Here is a 13930-nt window from a genome sequence, read left to right as displayed (position 1 = left end):
CTTTCTTCTTGGTATGACATGTATGACTTGTGTGACTTGCGTGATCATTGTATTACATATGTATCTTATATTATGAGGAGTGGTCTTTGATAATTGGGCCTACTGGGGTTTGCTGTGTTGAAATAAATTATTCTAAAAGCAAAGTTATACCACAGGCAAACAAAGGTTGTAAAGAGGCCAGGGAAGGGGGATCATGTGACTGATGTCATGGGACTGGACTTTGTGCCTTCCCCCATAATGGGAACCATTGTGGAGGGATGTTTTTATGTTAAAGCTATTTATTATTGTTATGTTTGTATTCTTTTTTATGTGCTGCATTGGCAAAAGGAATTTCACTACATCTAGGTGTATGTGACAATAAATCAACCTTTGAACCTTTGAACCTTTGATGTTGTAAATCACCATAAGGACTCAGATGATTAGTTACTAGCTTGTCATACCCTCTGTATCTCAAATGTCTAATACCTATATAAATGACATGAGTTTCTATCAAAGTCACTCCTCTCTGGACCCGCCCCAGAGCATCAGCTCTGTGTTGGAAGGTTCAAGAGACTTAGTCTCAGCTGAATAAAGAATTGATTTCAACAGCTACAAGTGTTTGAGTCAAGTTGACTTTAGATTGACAAAAGAACTCAGTTTAACAAAGCAGGGTCTCAACATGATCCATGTTCTGTAGAGATGCGGCCTAACCCGCTGAGTTACTCCAGCACTTTGCATTCTATTGTGTGGTCCTTTGTTTCAGCACCCATACACTAACTAGTTAGCAGGTCCAAATAGGTCGCAGCCACACACATTTCTGAATCAGTGCTGTCTATCCACCAATAACAAGAATATTTTATGTACATATTTTATGTAAATATTTACAGGATATCATATAACATAAAACTTGCATGCCACATTGAGAAACAGGATTAATAAGTTGATTGTAAATATATTTCAAATACAAATAAATGTTAGCTGTGAATTATCCTTCTCGAGGTGATGCTAGCGAGTTGTCACATGGAGCTTCTGTTATTCTGAACTTGTCACAACCTCCAGCACTGGACTGAGATGTCAGACTGTGATTGATTGAGTTCAGGCAGTGTTGACTGTGATTACAGCTCTTTTTGATTTGGGATGGTTATTTCAGTTTGTGTTATACAGATTGAAGGTCATTGTCAAACTAGAATCACTTGAAGGAGGTCTGGTTGGATTAAAATCACTTTTACTATATGATTGGGATCATATCGAACTGATTGGAGCAAGATTAGTTCAATGGTACTTTATTGTGATATAGAACAGTACAGGAACAGGCCCTTCGGCCCTCAATGTTTGTGCCAAACATGATGTACATGATCCATATCCCTTTATTCCTCACACTTCCATGTGTCTATGTAAAAGCCTCTTAAATGCCACTATCATATCTACCTCTACCAGGCTTAAGGTGAGAGGGGGTAGTTTTAATAGGAACTTAAGGGGAAACTTACTCTTTGGGGAGGGGGTATATTTGTCAATTAATATTTGCTTCTTCTGCACGGACACCTACAGTCAATGCGGCACAGCCGAGGCAGGGAGGAGAGTAAACGGAGGATTGGGTCTACATGGAACGAGCTACCGTGAAAGACACTTAGACAGGTATCTGGATAGAAAGATTAGGATGGATATGGGCCAGGCATAAGCAAGTGGGACTAGGTTGATTAGGTAACTAATCAACTAGGTCAGGATAAGTTGGGCCAAAGGGCCTGTTTCCATCCTGTATGACTCTAAAGAGATTGACAATCAATGAAGACATCATGAAAAGATTAAAAATCTTCTTTAATGTCAAGCTGAGAATGCAATTTTTAACTCACTGCTGTTACAATTAATATTAAATTGCCATTTGTTACAAGAAATTAGTGGAGCAATCATCTTTGGATAAGCATTTGCCTTTGTTAGCCGGTTGATTAATCTGGTGGTGGTGTCAGATATCCCCAATTCATTATCGCACACTAGTGCACAGTTTTCCGGTGAGGTTGGCATTGGTACTGAGTGACCAACATTTGATTGAACTCACTGGTGGTCACTGACCATCATGATCAGAGGAGAAAATATTGATTGAGATTAATTAATGAACATCACAACCATTTGGTATGCTGATCACAATATAGCCCATTATTAGACTGGATTGCTACTTTTTCCGACTGAGGTTTTATGTTCTGTTCTGCGGGACTAATTGCCACCAGCAATCCAACATTACAGGGATTGAATGTTGGTGGCTAATGTTTCAAGTGATGCTGGAGTTGACTGTGAAGGGGGAATGTACTCTGCATAGCGCCAGGGTTGTTACCATGTTCCATTCTATTGGAATTGTTATTGGCTGCCAATAAACTCCCTGCTAGCCTGATGTTTCATGCTTGTTGCAGTGCCCTTACGGTCTGAGTACTGGTAACATTTTATGTCCATTGGTCTGAAATTGTTACTGAGTCAATTGGTCACAATTGGACTGGAGTTGCTTTTGACTAGTAGTTAGAATGGTGATATAGAATTATTATTGGTTACAAATCAATCTCTTTTTAGATAGGGAGATTTATGACGTGCACATGCTGTATTGGATTGAAATTGCTACTAGCTTGCCAATGGCTCTCTGTGGTGTGGGGTTACATCATGGCTGCTGGGTTGGGTTGGCTACTGATAACTGGATTTGTTTGGCTAATGGAGGTTGAATTGGTTTGACCACTGACCACTGACCACTGGACTGGTTTGGCTACTGACCACTGGGGTGGTGGCCACTGCCCACTGGACTGATTTTGCCTCTGCCCATTGGACTGGTTTGGCCACTGCCCACTGGACTGATTTTGCCTCTGCCCACTGGACTGATTTTGCCTCTGCCCACTGGACTGATTTTGCCTCTGCCCACTGGACTGGTTTGGCCTCTGCCCACTGGACTGGTTTGACCACTGCCCACTGAACTGGTTTGGCCTCTTCCCACTGGACTGATTTGGCCACTGCCCACTGAACTGGTTTGGCCTCTGCCCACTGGACTGGTTTGGCCTCTGCCCACTGGACTGGTTTGGCCTCTGCCCACTGGACTGGTTTGGCCTCTGCCCACTGGACTGGTTTGGCCTCTGCCCACTGGACTGGTTTGGCCACTGCCCACTGAACTGGTTTGGCCTCTGCCCACTGGACTGGTTTGGCCACTGCCCACTGAACTGGTTTGGCCTCTGCCCACTGGACTGGTTTGGCCTCTACCCACTGGACTGGTTTGGCCTCTGCCCATTGGACTGGTTTGGCCTCTGCCCATTGGACTGGTTTGGCCTCTGCCCACTGAACTGGTTTGGCCTCTGCCCACTGGACTGGTTTGGCCTCCGGTTGGCATTAGATATTCTGAAGTAATAGAAGAGTTCTTTTTTAACATCAGTCTTGATAATTTGACATGACTACCGAGTGGGGTTAGATGTTCTGTTGGAGTGGTTTGTAATGAACGCAGTTTTGGAGATTTTTTGTGTCTGACTATTTCAATGCTACTTCCTGACTTATAAAGTTGTACTAATCTCTTTTGGCCTTTGACTATTGCTGTGTGCCCCGTCGAGCTGGAGTTGCTGCTGGCCGTCTTCTGGCCCCCTGATGAAAGAGAACTGTCCCTCGTTACTGACCGGCGTGGTTTTATTTTGTGTTGGCTCTTGACAAGTATATCTTGTCCTATTAATTTGTTACTGGACAATGTGACTCCTATTTGATCATCTACATTCGAGACTGGCAATTGGCTCCCTATTTGGTTCAGTTGGCGGCTGATTGATTTTTCAATGGATGAAGAACTGGACAAGAATTGATATTTGCTTGAACCTTGCAGGCTTCTCCTCACAGTCAAACCTTCTTCTGGACTTGAATCATCACTGGCCATCAGTGGACTCCCCATGTGATCACTCTGCGATGAAGTGGATTCTTTTGGTGAGATTTCTCTCTGTGTTGAAGAGACTTGTGGAGAGGATTCATTCCATGGTGAATGGATTTTGTGTGCTGACAGTTCTTTCTGGGGTGAAGGGGTTTTGTGTGCAGATGGTTCCCTCTGGGGCGAAGCTACTCCATTTGGAGGCACTTGGCGTCTAATCAGTTTTGGGTGGGTGGTGACTGGCTTCTGCTTGTATTGTTTATGTTCCCTTTTATGAGCCTTCTTGCTTATGTGACTCGAAACCACTCTCTGCTTTGATAGATCAGAATAAGAATCAGTGGAAAAATGGTATTTTACCAGTTTGAGATATGAACTGACTGGTGATAGATTTGATCTCTCATCGCTACTGGCCCTGTGTTCTAGTGGGTAATCGGTTGGCCTGTCAGTACCTATTGGTGACTCATCTTCTGATGAACTGGAACTGACTGAGGGATATTTTTCTGATCCGAGAGCTGCTGAATCATGTCTTGGTGCATACGAATAGTCACTGGGTGAGTATGGATAGCCTACAGAAGAGATATGGTTCAATATTTCATTTGCTCTTGCATTAGAATTATCAGAGTTAATAGTCATTATTTTAGTTGCTGCTCCTTTGGGGCTGTTCCTGCTTTCCCGTTGACGTTGGCTGAAACTTACACTGCTCGGGATTTTACTATCGTCTGTGGAGTTGAACCCCGTTGGTGGGCTTGCATGAGGACTGAATGGCTTATAATGTTTAGCTAGGTTAATCTTTCCCTTCAGTAATTGTTGTCTAGATACATTCTGACCTTTTGCAATTAAAGATCTGGGAATTATTAAATAAGCGTCATAATCAATGATTGGTGGCGATAATGCATCTTCTGTTTCAGAAACTGTCGAATGAGCAATTGTCTCATTGAGAGTGATGTTGACAATTTCATATGGTGCTGTGTCTTGTGGGAAGTCATGTGATGGAATAACTGTTACATTGGGCGTTTGTAAATTACCTTCAGTAATTGATGAAATTGGATCACCAATAACAGAATCCTGAATTGTTCCAGAAGGATCCATAGATAAGGCAGCGCTGCTCTGCATTGTGTCAGTGTTCTCATTGACTATATGACGCCATGCCATGTCAGCTTCAGCCCTATTAATCCCCAAAATTAAATTTTGATATTTCAAAATTCTACCAGAGGTAATTATTTCGACTCTTTCCGCACTAGAATGTTGCCCAGGCGACATCTGACCATCTGTCAAAATGAGACTGCGGCTGGTATTCAAATCGACATCAAAAGCACTGAAATAACTATCACTTTCTGACAAACTAGAATCATCACTGTCTGTCGAACTGGGAGGATCCACTTTGGATTGTACCTCAAAGAACTTGCCTGTGGCTGGATCCTGTCCAATTATGACACCAGACAAGGAGCCTGTTGGCGTTATTGAGTGTACAACGTATTTAATGCCACTCACACTTTGAAATTCTGATGCCACAACACCATCTGTCTCTGCCGTTTGAGAAGGGGCAGTAGGTGTATTTGTATCTGGACTTTGTTGTCCACTTTGACCAGTTCCAAGGCTGCCATGGCGTTCGTTCCATATCCCGTACCCCATTGCATTGGGATTTTTATCAACTGGCGGAGTGCTTTCTTTCTGGGGAGAAAACTCCCTCGCCATTTCATTGGGATTGTGCTGATCAATGTTCAAGCTCCATTTTTAGAAGGTTTGCTACTGAAAGGTAGTGGTGTATTTTTCAGATGATTCACGTTTGAGTCTGGGCCCAGCCTTTGCTGCACTGTGCAGATATTCATGGACACTTGTGAAGCTGGACTTGCCATTGATTCACGTGCGATTGTTGTTTGAAGGGGATTGCCATCAACTGATGGCTTGATGAGATGATGGCCTCTTGCAGGAAGTTGGCTATTTATTGATGGTAGATCTCCTGCAGGACTTAGATTGTCCTTAATTGCTTCAGCGTTTAATCACATAGATGCGCCTAAATGAGAATGAGAACGTACGTTTGATTTTCCTCTGAAACGGAATGTATTGATGAGTGATGAGCGGCTACTTGTCTGTCTCACGGTCATCAGCGGAGAGCACAGCTGAATGTGTGGTTACTGAGGCACCTTGTTATATTATCCTGAAAATGTCATGAGATAACACAAGATCCCTTGTGAAACTCTCCAGTCTCAATGTCACTGCTTAACGTCAGAGCTCAGAGTTTCTGATTAAATACTTGATCACTGTCTTTGATTAAAGTTAAAATACTCAAAGTATTATTTTCTTTATTGACCTTATGGAATAAATGAAATATTCTCCGCATTTAGGTCTCTTGTTAACTGTGTTAGATGGAGCACTGAGTCCTAGACCAGCCTCTCACTGATGCTGCGTGGCCAATCCCTTTGTGTTTGCTCCTGGTTAGTTCCTGATGTTGAGACAGTCGTGGACTAATGGCGGCTACCGTTAGGTCTCCATCCACACTGTGATGTGCTTGATTGGCGTTAGACCTCCAATTAGACTCTGGTTCAAATGGAACAACAGGGAAAAGAATTAAACTGAATCTCAAATATTTTCTATAAAGTTTACCATGTTATTAAACGTTTGATATACTTTTTGCTGAGTGATCAGTATTGCAGTAAGAAAGCTTAATGGTCAAAAGGCATATTTAATTCATGAGAACATTTGAAACTAACTTACTGCAAAAGAAAAACAGAATTTCAGATATCGATTCTGCACCTATTGTTGGAAGGTGAATAATTTCTTGTCACCCTGCTTTACGGTGCAGAGTTTAGCATTGTCTGATAATTGCCTCCTGATTTACCTCACTTTCTTTTGTTAATCTTGGAGATTTCTTACATATTTGATCTTCATTTAGGTCGCTCATTTAAACATAGCATTTAACGCTAGACTGCAGGAACGTACTTGCCTAAAGTATGAGGTGTCGCACTTTGGTAGGTCAAAACGGGGCAGAATTTGCACAGTAAATGATAGCCCCTGAGAGAGTGTTATAGAAGCATGATTGTAGATACATGGTTCCCTGAGAGTGGCAAGTCAGGTAGACAGGGTGGTGAAGAAGGTGTTTGGCACGCTTGCCTTCATTGGGAAGGGTGTTGAATACAAATGTTGGGACATCATGATGAAGGTGTACAAGTTGTTGGTGAGACCACACTTATGGACAATAAACAATAGACAATAGGTACCAGGAGTAGGCCATTCAGCCCTTCAAGCCAACACCGCCATGTAATGTGATCATGGCTGATCATCCACAATCAGTACCCCGTTCCTGCCTTCTCTCCATATCCCTTAACTCCGCTATCTCTAAGAGCTCTATCTAACTCTCTTTTGAAAGCATCCAGAGAACTAGCCTCCACTGCCCTCTGAGGCAGAGAATTCCACACACTCACAACTCTCTGTGTGAAAAAGTTTTTCCTCATCTCCATTCTAAATGGCTTACCACTTATTCTTAAACTATGGCCCCTGGTTCTGGTCTCCCCCAACATTGTGAACATGTTTCCTGCCTCTAGCGTGTCCAAACCCTTAATACTCTTATATGTTTCAATAAGATATCCTCTCATCCTTCTGAATTCCAGAGTATACAAGCTCAGCCGCTCCTACCTACCACGATATGACAGTCCCGCCATCCTGGGAATTAACCTCGTGAACTTACGCTGCACTCCCTCAATAACAAGAATGTCCTTCCTCAAGTTTGGAGACCAAAACTGCACACAATACTCAAGGTGTGGTCTCACTAGGGCTCTATACAACTGCAGAAGAACCTCTTTGCTCCTATACTCAACTCCTTTAGTTATGAAGGCCAACATGCCATTCGCTTTCTTCACTGCCTGCTTTACCTGCATGGTTACTTTCATTGACTGATGAACAAGGACCCCCAGATCCTGTTGTACTTTCCCTTTTCACAACTTGACACCATTTAGATAATAATCTGCCTTCCTGTTTTTGCCACCAAAGTGGATAACCTTGCATTTAAACTGTATCTGCCATGCATCTGCCCACTCACCCAACCTGTCTAAGTCACCCTGCATCCTCATAGCATCCTTCTCACAGTTCACACTGCCTCCCAGCTTTGTGTCATCTGCAAATTTGCTAATGTTACTTTTAATCCCTTCATCCAAATCATTAATCTATATTACTAAAAGTCTGATCTTGACCACTTCCTGTTGTTCTGTATATTGATTTTAGAAAAAACGCTGCCACTTACGGCTGTGATTTTTGTCCATCTTACTCAGTCCCCCTCCGCTGCGCAGGACAAGAGGATTTTTCCCATCGATGAAAAATAAAAGAGTTATTAGTGTTTAAAAAATGTTGAGATTCTCTCTCCTATCAATCACGCCATGAAGGTCACGCCCCTTCTGGTGGGAGGGGGGGAGGGACTATAAAACCCAGAAGTGTGGGTGTGGCTCAGTCTCTGCAAGATGGAGGAGGAAGAGGTCACGACTCGCTATCGTTAGTGGTCTTGCACCCTGCTTGAAATGGTATGAAACTGCACTTGAATTTGGAGGCCTTGCACCCTGCTTATGGAATTTCAAGGAATAGCCATGAGTCAACTGTCAGCCCACCAGCCGTGAGTGAGTGAGCTGCCAGCACAACAGGCTTGAGTGACTGAGTCGCCAGCCCAATAATCCATTCGGCCCACAATATCCATACTAGCCCTCTGGAAACCAGTCCCTTCAGCCCACAACACCCATACTAGCGCTTCAGAAGCACCCCCCACCCCCACTGGCCACCAATATTGGAATTGGTGGAGAGGTGGAATATTGCGTTGGGGGACCAGCCCTCCCGTGTGATGCTGGGACCCAATGGGTCCCATTTTGTCTAGTATATATTGTAAATAGCTGAAGTCCCAGCACCGTGCCTTGCGGTACCCCACTAGTCTCTGCCTGCCATTCTGAAAGGGACCCGTTAATTCTTACCCTTTGTTTCCTGTCTGCCAACCAATTTTCTATCCATGTCAGCACCTTATCCCCGACAACATGTGCTCTAATTTTGCCCACTAATCTCCTATTTGGGATCATATCAAATGCTTTCTGAAAGTCCAGGCATACTACATCCACTGGCTCACCCTTGTCCATTATCCTGGTTACATCCTCAAAAAATTCCAGAAGATTAGTCAAGCATGATTTCCCCTTCGTAAATCCATGCTGACTCGGACCAATCCCGTTACTGCTATCTAAATGTGGCACTATTTCATCTTTTATTATTGACTCCAGCATCTTTCCCACAACCGATGTCAGGCTAATTGGTCTATAATTCCGTTTTCTCTCTGCCCCCCTTCTTAAAGAATGGGACAACATTAGCTACCCTCCAATCCACAGGAACTGATCCAGAATCTATTGAACATCGGAAAATTATCATCAATGCGTCCACGATTTCTAGAGCCACTTCCTTAAGTTCCCTGGGATGCAGACCATCAGTCCCTGGGGATTTATCAGCCTTCAGTCCATCAGTCTACCCAACACCATTTCCTGCCCAATGTGAATCTCCTTCAGTTCCTCTGCCACCCCAGATCCTCTGGTCACTAGAACATCAGGAAGATTATTTGTGTCAGTGAAGACAGATCCAAAGTACCTGTTCAACTCATCTGCCATTTCCTTGTTCCCCATAATAAATTCACCCTTTTCAGTCTTCAAGGGTCCAACTTTGGCCTTAACTATTTTTTTCCTCTTCACATACCTAAAGAAGCTTTTACTATCCTCCTTTATATTCTTGGCTAGCTTACCTTCGTACCTCATCTTTTCTCCCCATATTGCCTTTGTAGTTACCTTCTGTTGCTCTTTAAAAGTTACCCAATCCTCTGGCTTCCCGCTCATATCTTTGCTATGTTATATTTCTTCTTTAATTTTTATTCTCTCCCTGACGTCCCTTGTCAGCCATGGTCGCCCCTTACTCCCCTTAAAATCTCTCTTCCTCTTTGGAATGAACCGATCCTGCACCTGTATTATTCCCAGAAATACCTGCCATTGTTGTTCCACTGTCATCCCTGCTAGGATATCTTTCCAGTCAACATTGGCCAGCTCCTCCCTCATGGCTCTATATTCCCCTTTGTTCAACTGTAATACCGACACCTCCGATTTACCCTTCTCCCTCTCACATTCTAGATTAAAACTTATCATATCACTGGGAGTACTATGTGCAGTTCTGGTCACTCAACTTTGAATTGATGTCATTATGCTGGAAAGAATGCAGAAGAGATTCACCAGGATGTTACCTGGGCTTGTGGGCTTGAGTTATTGGGAGAGGTTGGATAGGCTGAGCCTTTTTTGGAGTGTAGGGGACTGAGGGGTGACTTCAATGAGGTGTACAATATCATGAGGGGTATGGATGTCTGTGGAGGCCAAGTCAGTGGATATTTGTAAGGCAGGGATAGATGGACTTTTGATTAGTACGGGTGTCAGAGGTTATAGGGAGAAAGCAAGGGAATAGGGTTAGGAGGGAGAGATAGATCAGCCATGATTGAATGGCGGAGTAGACTTGATGGACCGAATGGCCCAATTCTACTCCAATCACTTATAACGTTATGATGAACTGAATGTTCACAGTCTTTTTCCCAGGGTAGAGGATTCTAAAACTAGAGGGCACAGGCTTAAGGTGAGAGGGGAGAGTTTTAAGAGGGACCTCAGGGCCAACGTTTTCACGTGGAGGGTAGTTTGTATCTGGAATGAGCTACCTGAGGAAGGTATGGAAGCAGATACAATTCCGACTTTTGAAAGACGTTTGAACAGATATGGATAGAAAGGTTGAGAGGGATATGGGCCAAATGCTGTGAAATAGGACAAGGCCAATGTGCCAACCTGCATGAACAGTCTGAAGAAAGGTCTTGACCGAAAATGCCACTTATCCATGTTGACCAGAGATGCTGCCTGAGCTGCTGAGTTACTCCAGCACTTTGTGTCCTTTCCTGGCCTGTACAGCTTTGTGATTCTAAATCACCCACATTTTGCGATTTCCTACCATGTGTTCAGGGAAGGTGATTGCCGTAAGTTTTTTCCTTGTCAGAATTGTTCCTCTTGTATCTAGAGACAATTACTAGCTGGTCACCTTCTAGAGAGAATCTGCAGATAGCTCAGCCATTTAACGAGTCTCCTTCCACAATCTGCTTTGTTCGTCACAGCTTTGATGTCACAGTAGCTGCCTCATCACATCGCTCATGGATCTTTGTGCTTACTGACTTCACTAAGTGCCAAGACGGAGATCCTGTACAAGGTCACCATCAAGGATAGAAAGTGGATTTTGCAAACTGGGAAGGAATACTGATGTAACACAGAGTTTGGCTTGAAATCCAGGAGCTAAGAAAAAGGAAGGTGTTTAGGTGGAAATGCCATAATTTTGAAGTCTCAGTTAACACTAAAATAACAATTGGTGGAGGACAAAGGGTCCTTTCCTGTGCTGACCTATTGGAGGATTGTCTCACCTTCACTCCATCCACCTCTCACACTGCGCTTCAAGGCGATCTGCTCAAGAAATGGTGGTGACGCTTTCAGCTGTGTGATACGTTCCATCCTCGTCTCCTTCCATTAGCTGGCAGGCAATGTACATCTGCCACCCCCTCTGTAACTGGCGGGTGCACAGGTGAATCATGTGGGCACCTTTGGCAAATGTTCCCAGCTGAGGGATGTCCAGGCCACCCAAACAATAGACAGGGCTGAGAACCTCACCATGGTCTGCACGACGGCAGCGGGCATGGATGGAGTCTTTGGAGAGGGTGCAGAAGATGTTTACAGGACGCTTCCTGGACTAGAGAGTATTAGTTACAGGCAGAGGTTGGACAAACATAGATTGTTTTCTTTGGAGCACAGAGGCTAAAGGGAGACCTGATATAAATTGATGAAGGCCATAGATAGGGTAGACAGGCAGAACCTTTTTCCCAGGGTGTCCAACACCAGAGGGCAGAGCTTTAAGGTGAGAGGGCCAAAGTTTAAAGGAGATGTGCAGGGCAAGTATTTTTACCCAGGGTAGTGGGTGCCTGGACTGAGCTGCCTGGGGTGGTGGTAGAGGCAGATATGCTAGTGAGATAGGAGATTTGTGAGGTGTCAGAGGATATGTGGAGAAAGCAGTAGAATGGGGTTAGGAGGGAGAGATAGATCAGCCGTTATTGAATGGCGGAGTAGACTTGATGGACTGAATGGCCTAATTCTACTCCTATCACTTATGACCTTATGATTTTAGACTGATATGAGACTTTTAGATAGGCATGTGAATATGGAGAGATTGGAGGGATTATGGATCATGTGCAGACATAAGGGATTTGTTTAACATGGTGCCATCAGTGCAGATATCCGAGTCAAAGGGCCTGATCGTGTGCTGTAGGTTTGTGTGTTCTATGAGTGATCAGCTAGGAGCTGATCTGGAGTACTCCGCACAACGGCAGGCGCACGCACGCCTTGAGTACTCTCGGGCTGACACCATCGGGACCCGTGGCTTTGCCTGGGCGGAGTCTGCTCAGCTTCCTCACCTGCTCAGCCTTGATGGTCAGGCACGACAAAGAAAGGGCAGAGGAAGTGGACCAGGGGGATTGAGGGGGAGAGACTGTCGGGGACCTGGGGGAGGGTGGGCAGACGCCCCTCCATCAAATCTATTAAACAACAGATTTAGATGATTGGCCCAGTCCTGATTGCTTTCCCTCCCCAGGCCACTGGTCTTCTTGTAGCCTGTAATGTTCTTCATCCCGCTCCACACATCCCTCATGTTGTTCTGCTGAAGTTTCAGCTCCAGCTTCCTCCTGTAGTCATCCTTGCCCTGACTCAGTCTCGCCTTCAGGTCTGTCTCCACTTGTTTCACCTCCTCCCTGTCACCATTCCTGAAGGCCTGCTTCTTCTGGTTGAGAAGGGCCTTTATGTCACTGGTGACCCAGGACTTGTTGTTGGGGATACAATGTACATTCTGCTCAGGGACAACGTTATCCACACAGAACTTTATGTAGCTGGTAACACAGTCCGTTAAGTCCATCAATGTCCTCTCCATGGGGTCTACAGAGTCTGTGTCCTCAAAATAGTCCTGTAGAGTGCCATAGGCCTGTGACCACCTCCTCTCTGACCTTGTGGTCACAGGCAGCCTCTGGCCATTGGCTTATACCTGGGTAGGAGGTGAACCAGGTTGTGGTTGGATCTTCCCAGTGGAGAAGCTCTTTAACATTGGCGTACAGCAGGTCCAATGTATTCATTGGGACAGCCAACAAACTGAGTGAAAGTGGGAAGGGTATCGTCCAAAGTTACGTGGTTGAAATCCCACAAGATAGCGATGAAAACACTCAGGTGTTGAGTCTGGAGTCTGGCGGTGACGTCACTCACGTGCAGATGATTGGCGGATGGCGGAATGTAAACAGCCATCACAATGGCGTGTGAGAATTCCCAGGGCATATAGTATACAATACAATACAATTCAATTTATTGTCATTTGGACCCCTTGAGGTCCAAACGAAATGTCGTTTCTGCAGCCATACATTACAAACAAATAGACCCAAGACACAACATAATTTACATAAACATCCATCACATTGCTGTGATGGAAGGCCAAAAAAACTTTTCTCTCCACTGCACTCTCCCCCCCGATGTCAGAGTCAAAGTCAAAGCCCCCGGCTGGCGATGGCGATTGTCCCGCGGCCATTAAAGCCACGCCGGGTGATGCAAGGTCGCACACCGGGTCTTGATGTTAGAGCCCCCGGCGTGTGCTCGCAGTCCCGCGGCCATTCCAAGCCGCGCGGGCGGTGGTGTAAGGCCCCGCTCCAGGAGCTCTTCAACCCCGCAACTCGGGCGGGAGAAGTCGCTGTTGCGTGAGCCCTGAAATGGACGGAGACGGAGTATGGACGGAGACCCACAGCCATCAGTTCAATGTACGGGCTACACACATGCTCCTTAACCATGATGTGACCAGGGTGCACCATTTGTTGTTAACGGCAATAGCAAGTCCTCCACCTTTACACTTGCCACTCTGTCTGCTGTCCCTGTCCGCCCGAACAGTCTGAAAGCCGTCCACACTTGTGTTGAACTCAGGGATGTCCTCGTGGAGCCATGTCTCTGTGAAACACATCACACTGCTCTCATGGTACTG

This window comes from Amblyraja radiata, chromosome 11 (genome assembly GCF_010909765.2).
Source record: "Amblyraja radiata isolate CabotCenter1 chromosome 11, sAmbRad1.1.pri, whole genome shotgun sequence".
NCBI classification, from domain to species: Eukaryota; Metazoa; Chordata; class Chondrichthyes; order Rajiformes; family Rajidae; genus Amblyraja; species Amblyraja radiata.
Note: the sequence above shows the minus strand (reverse complement) of the source record.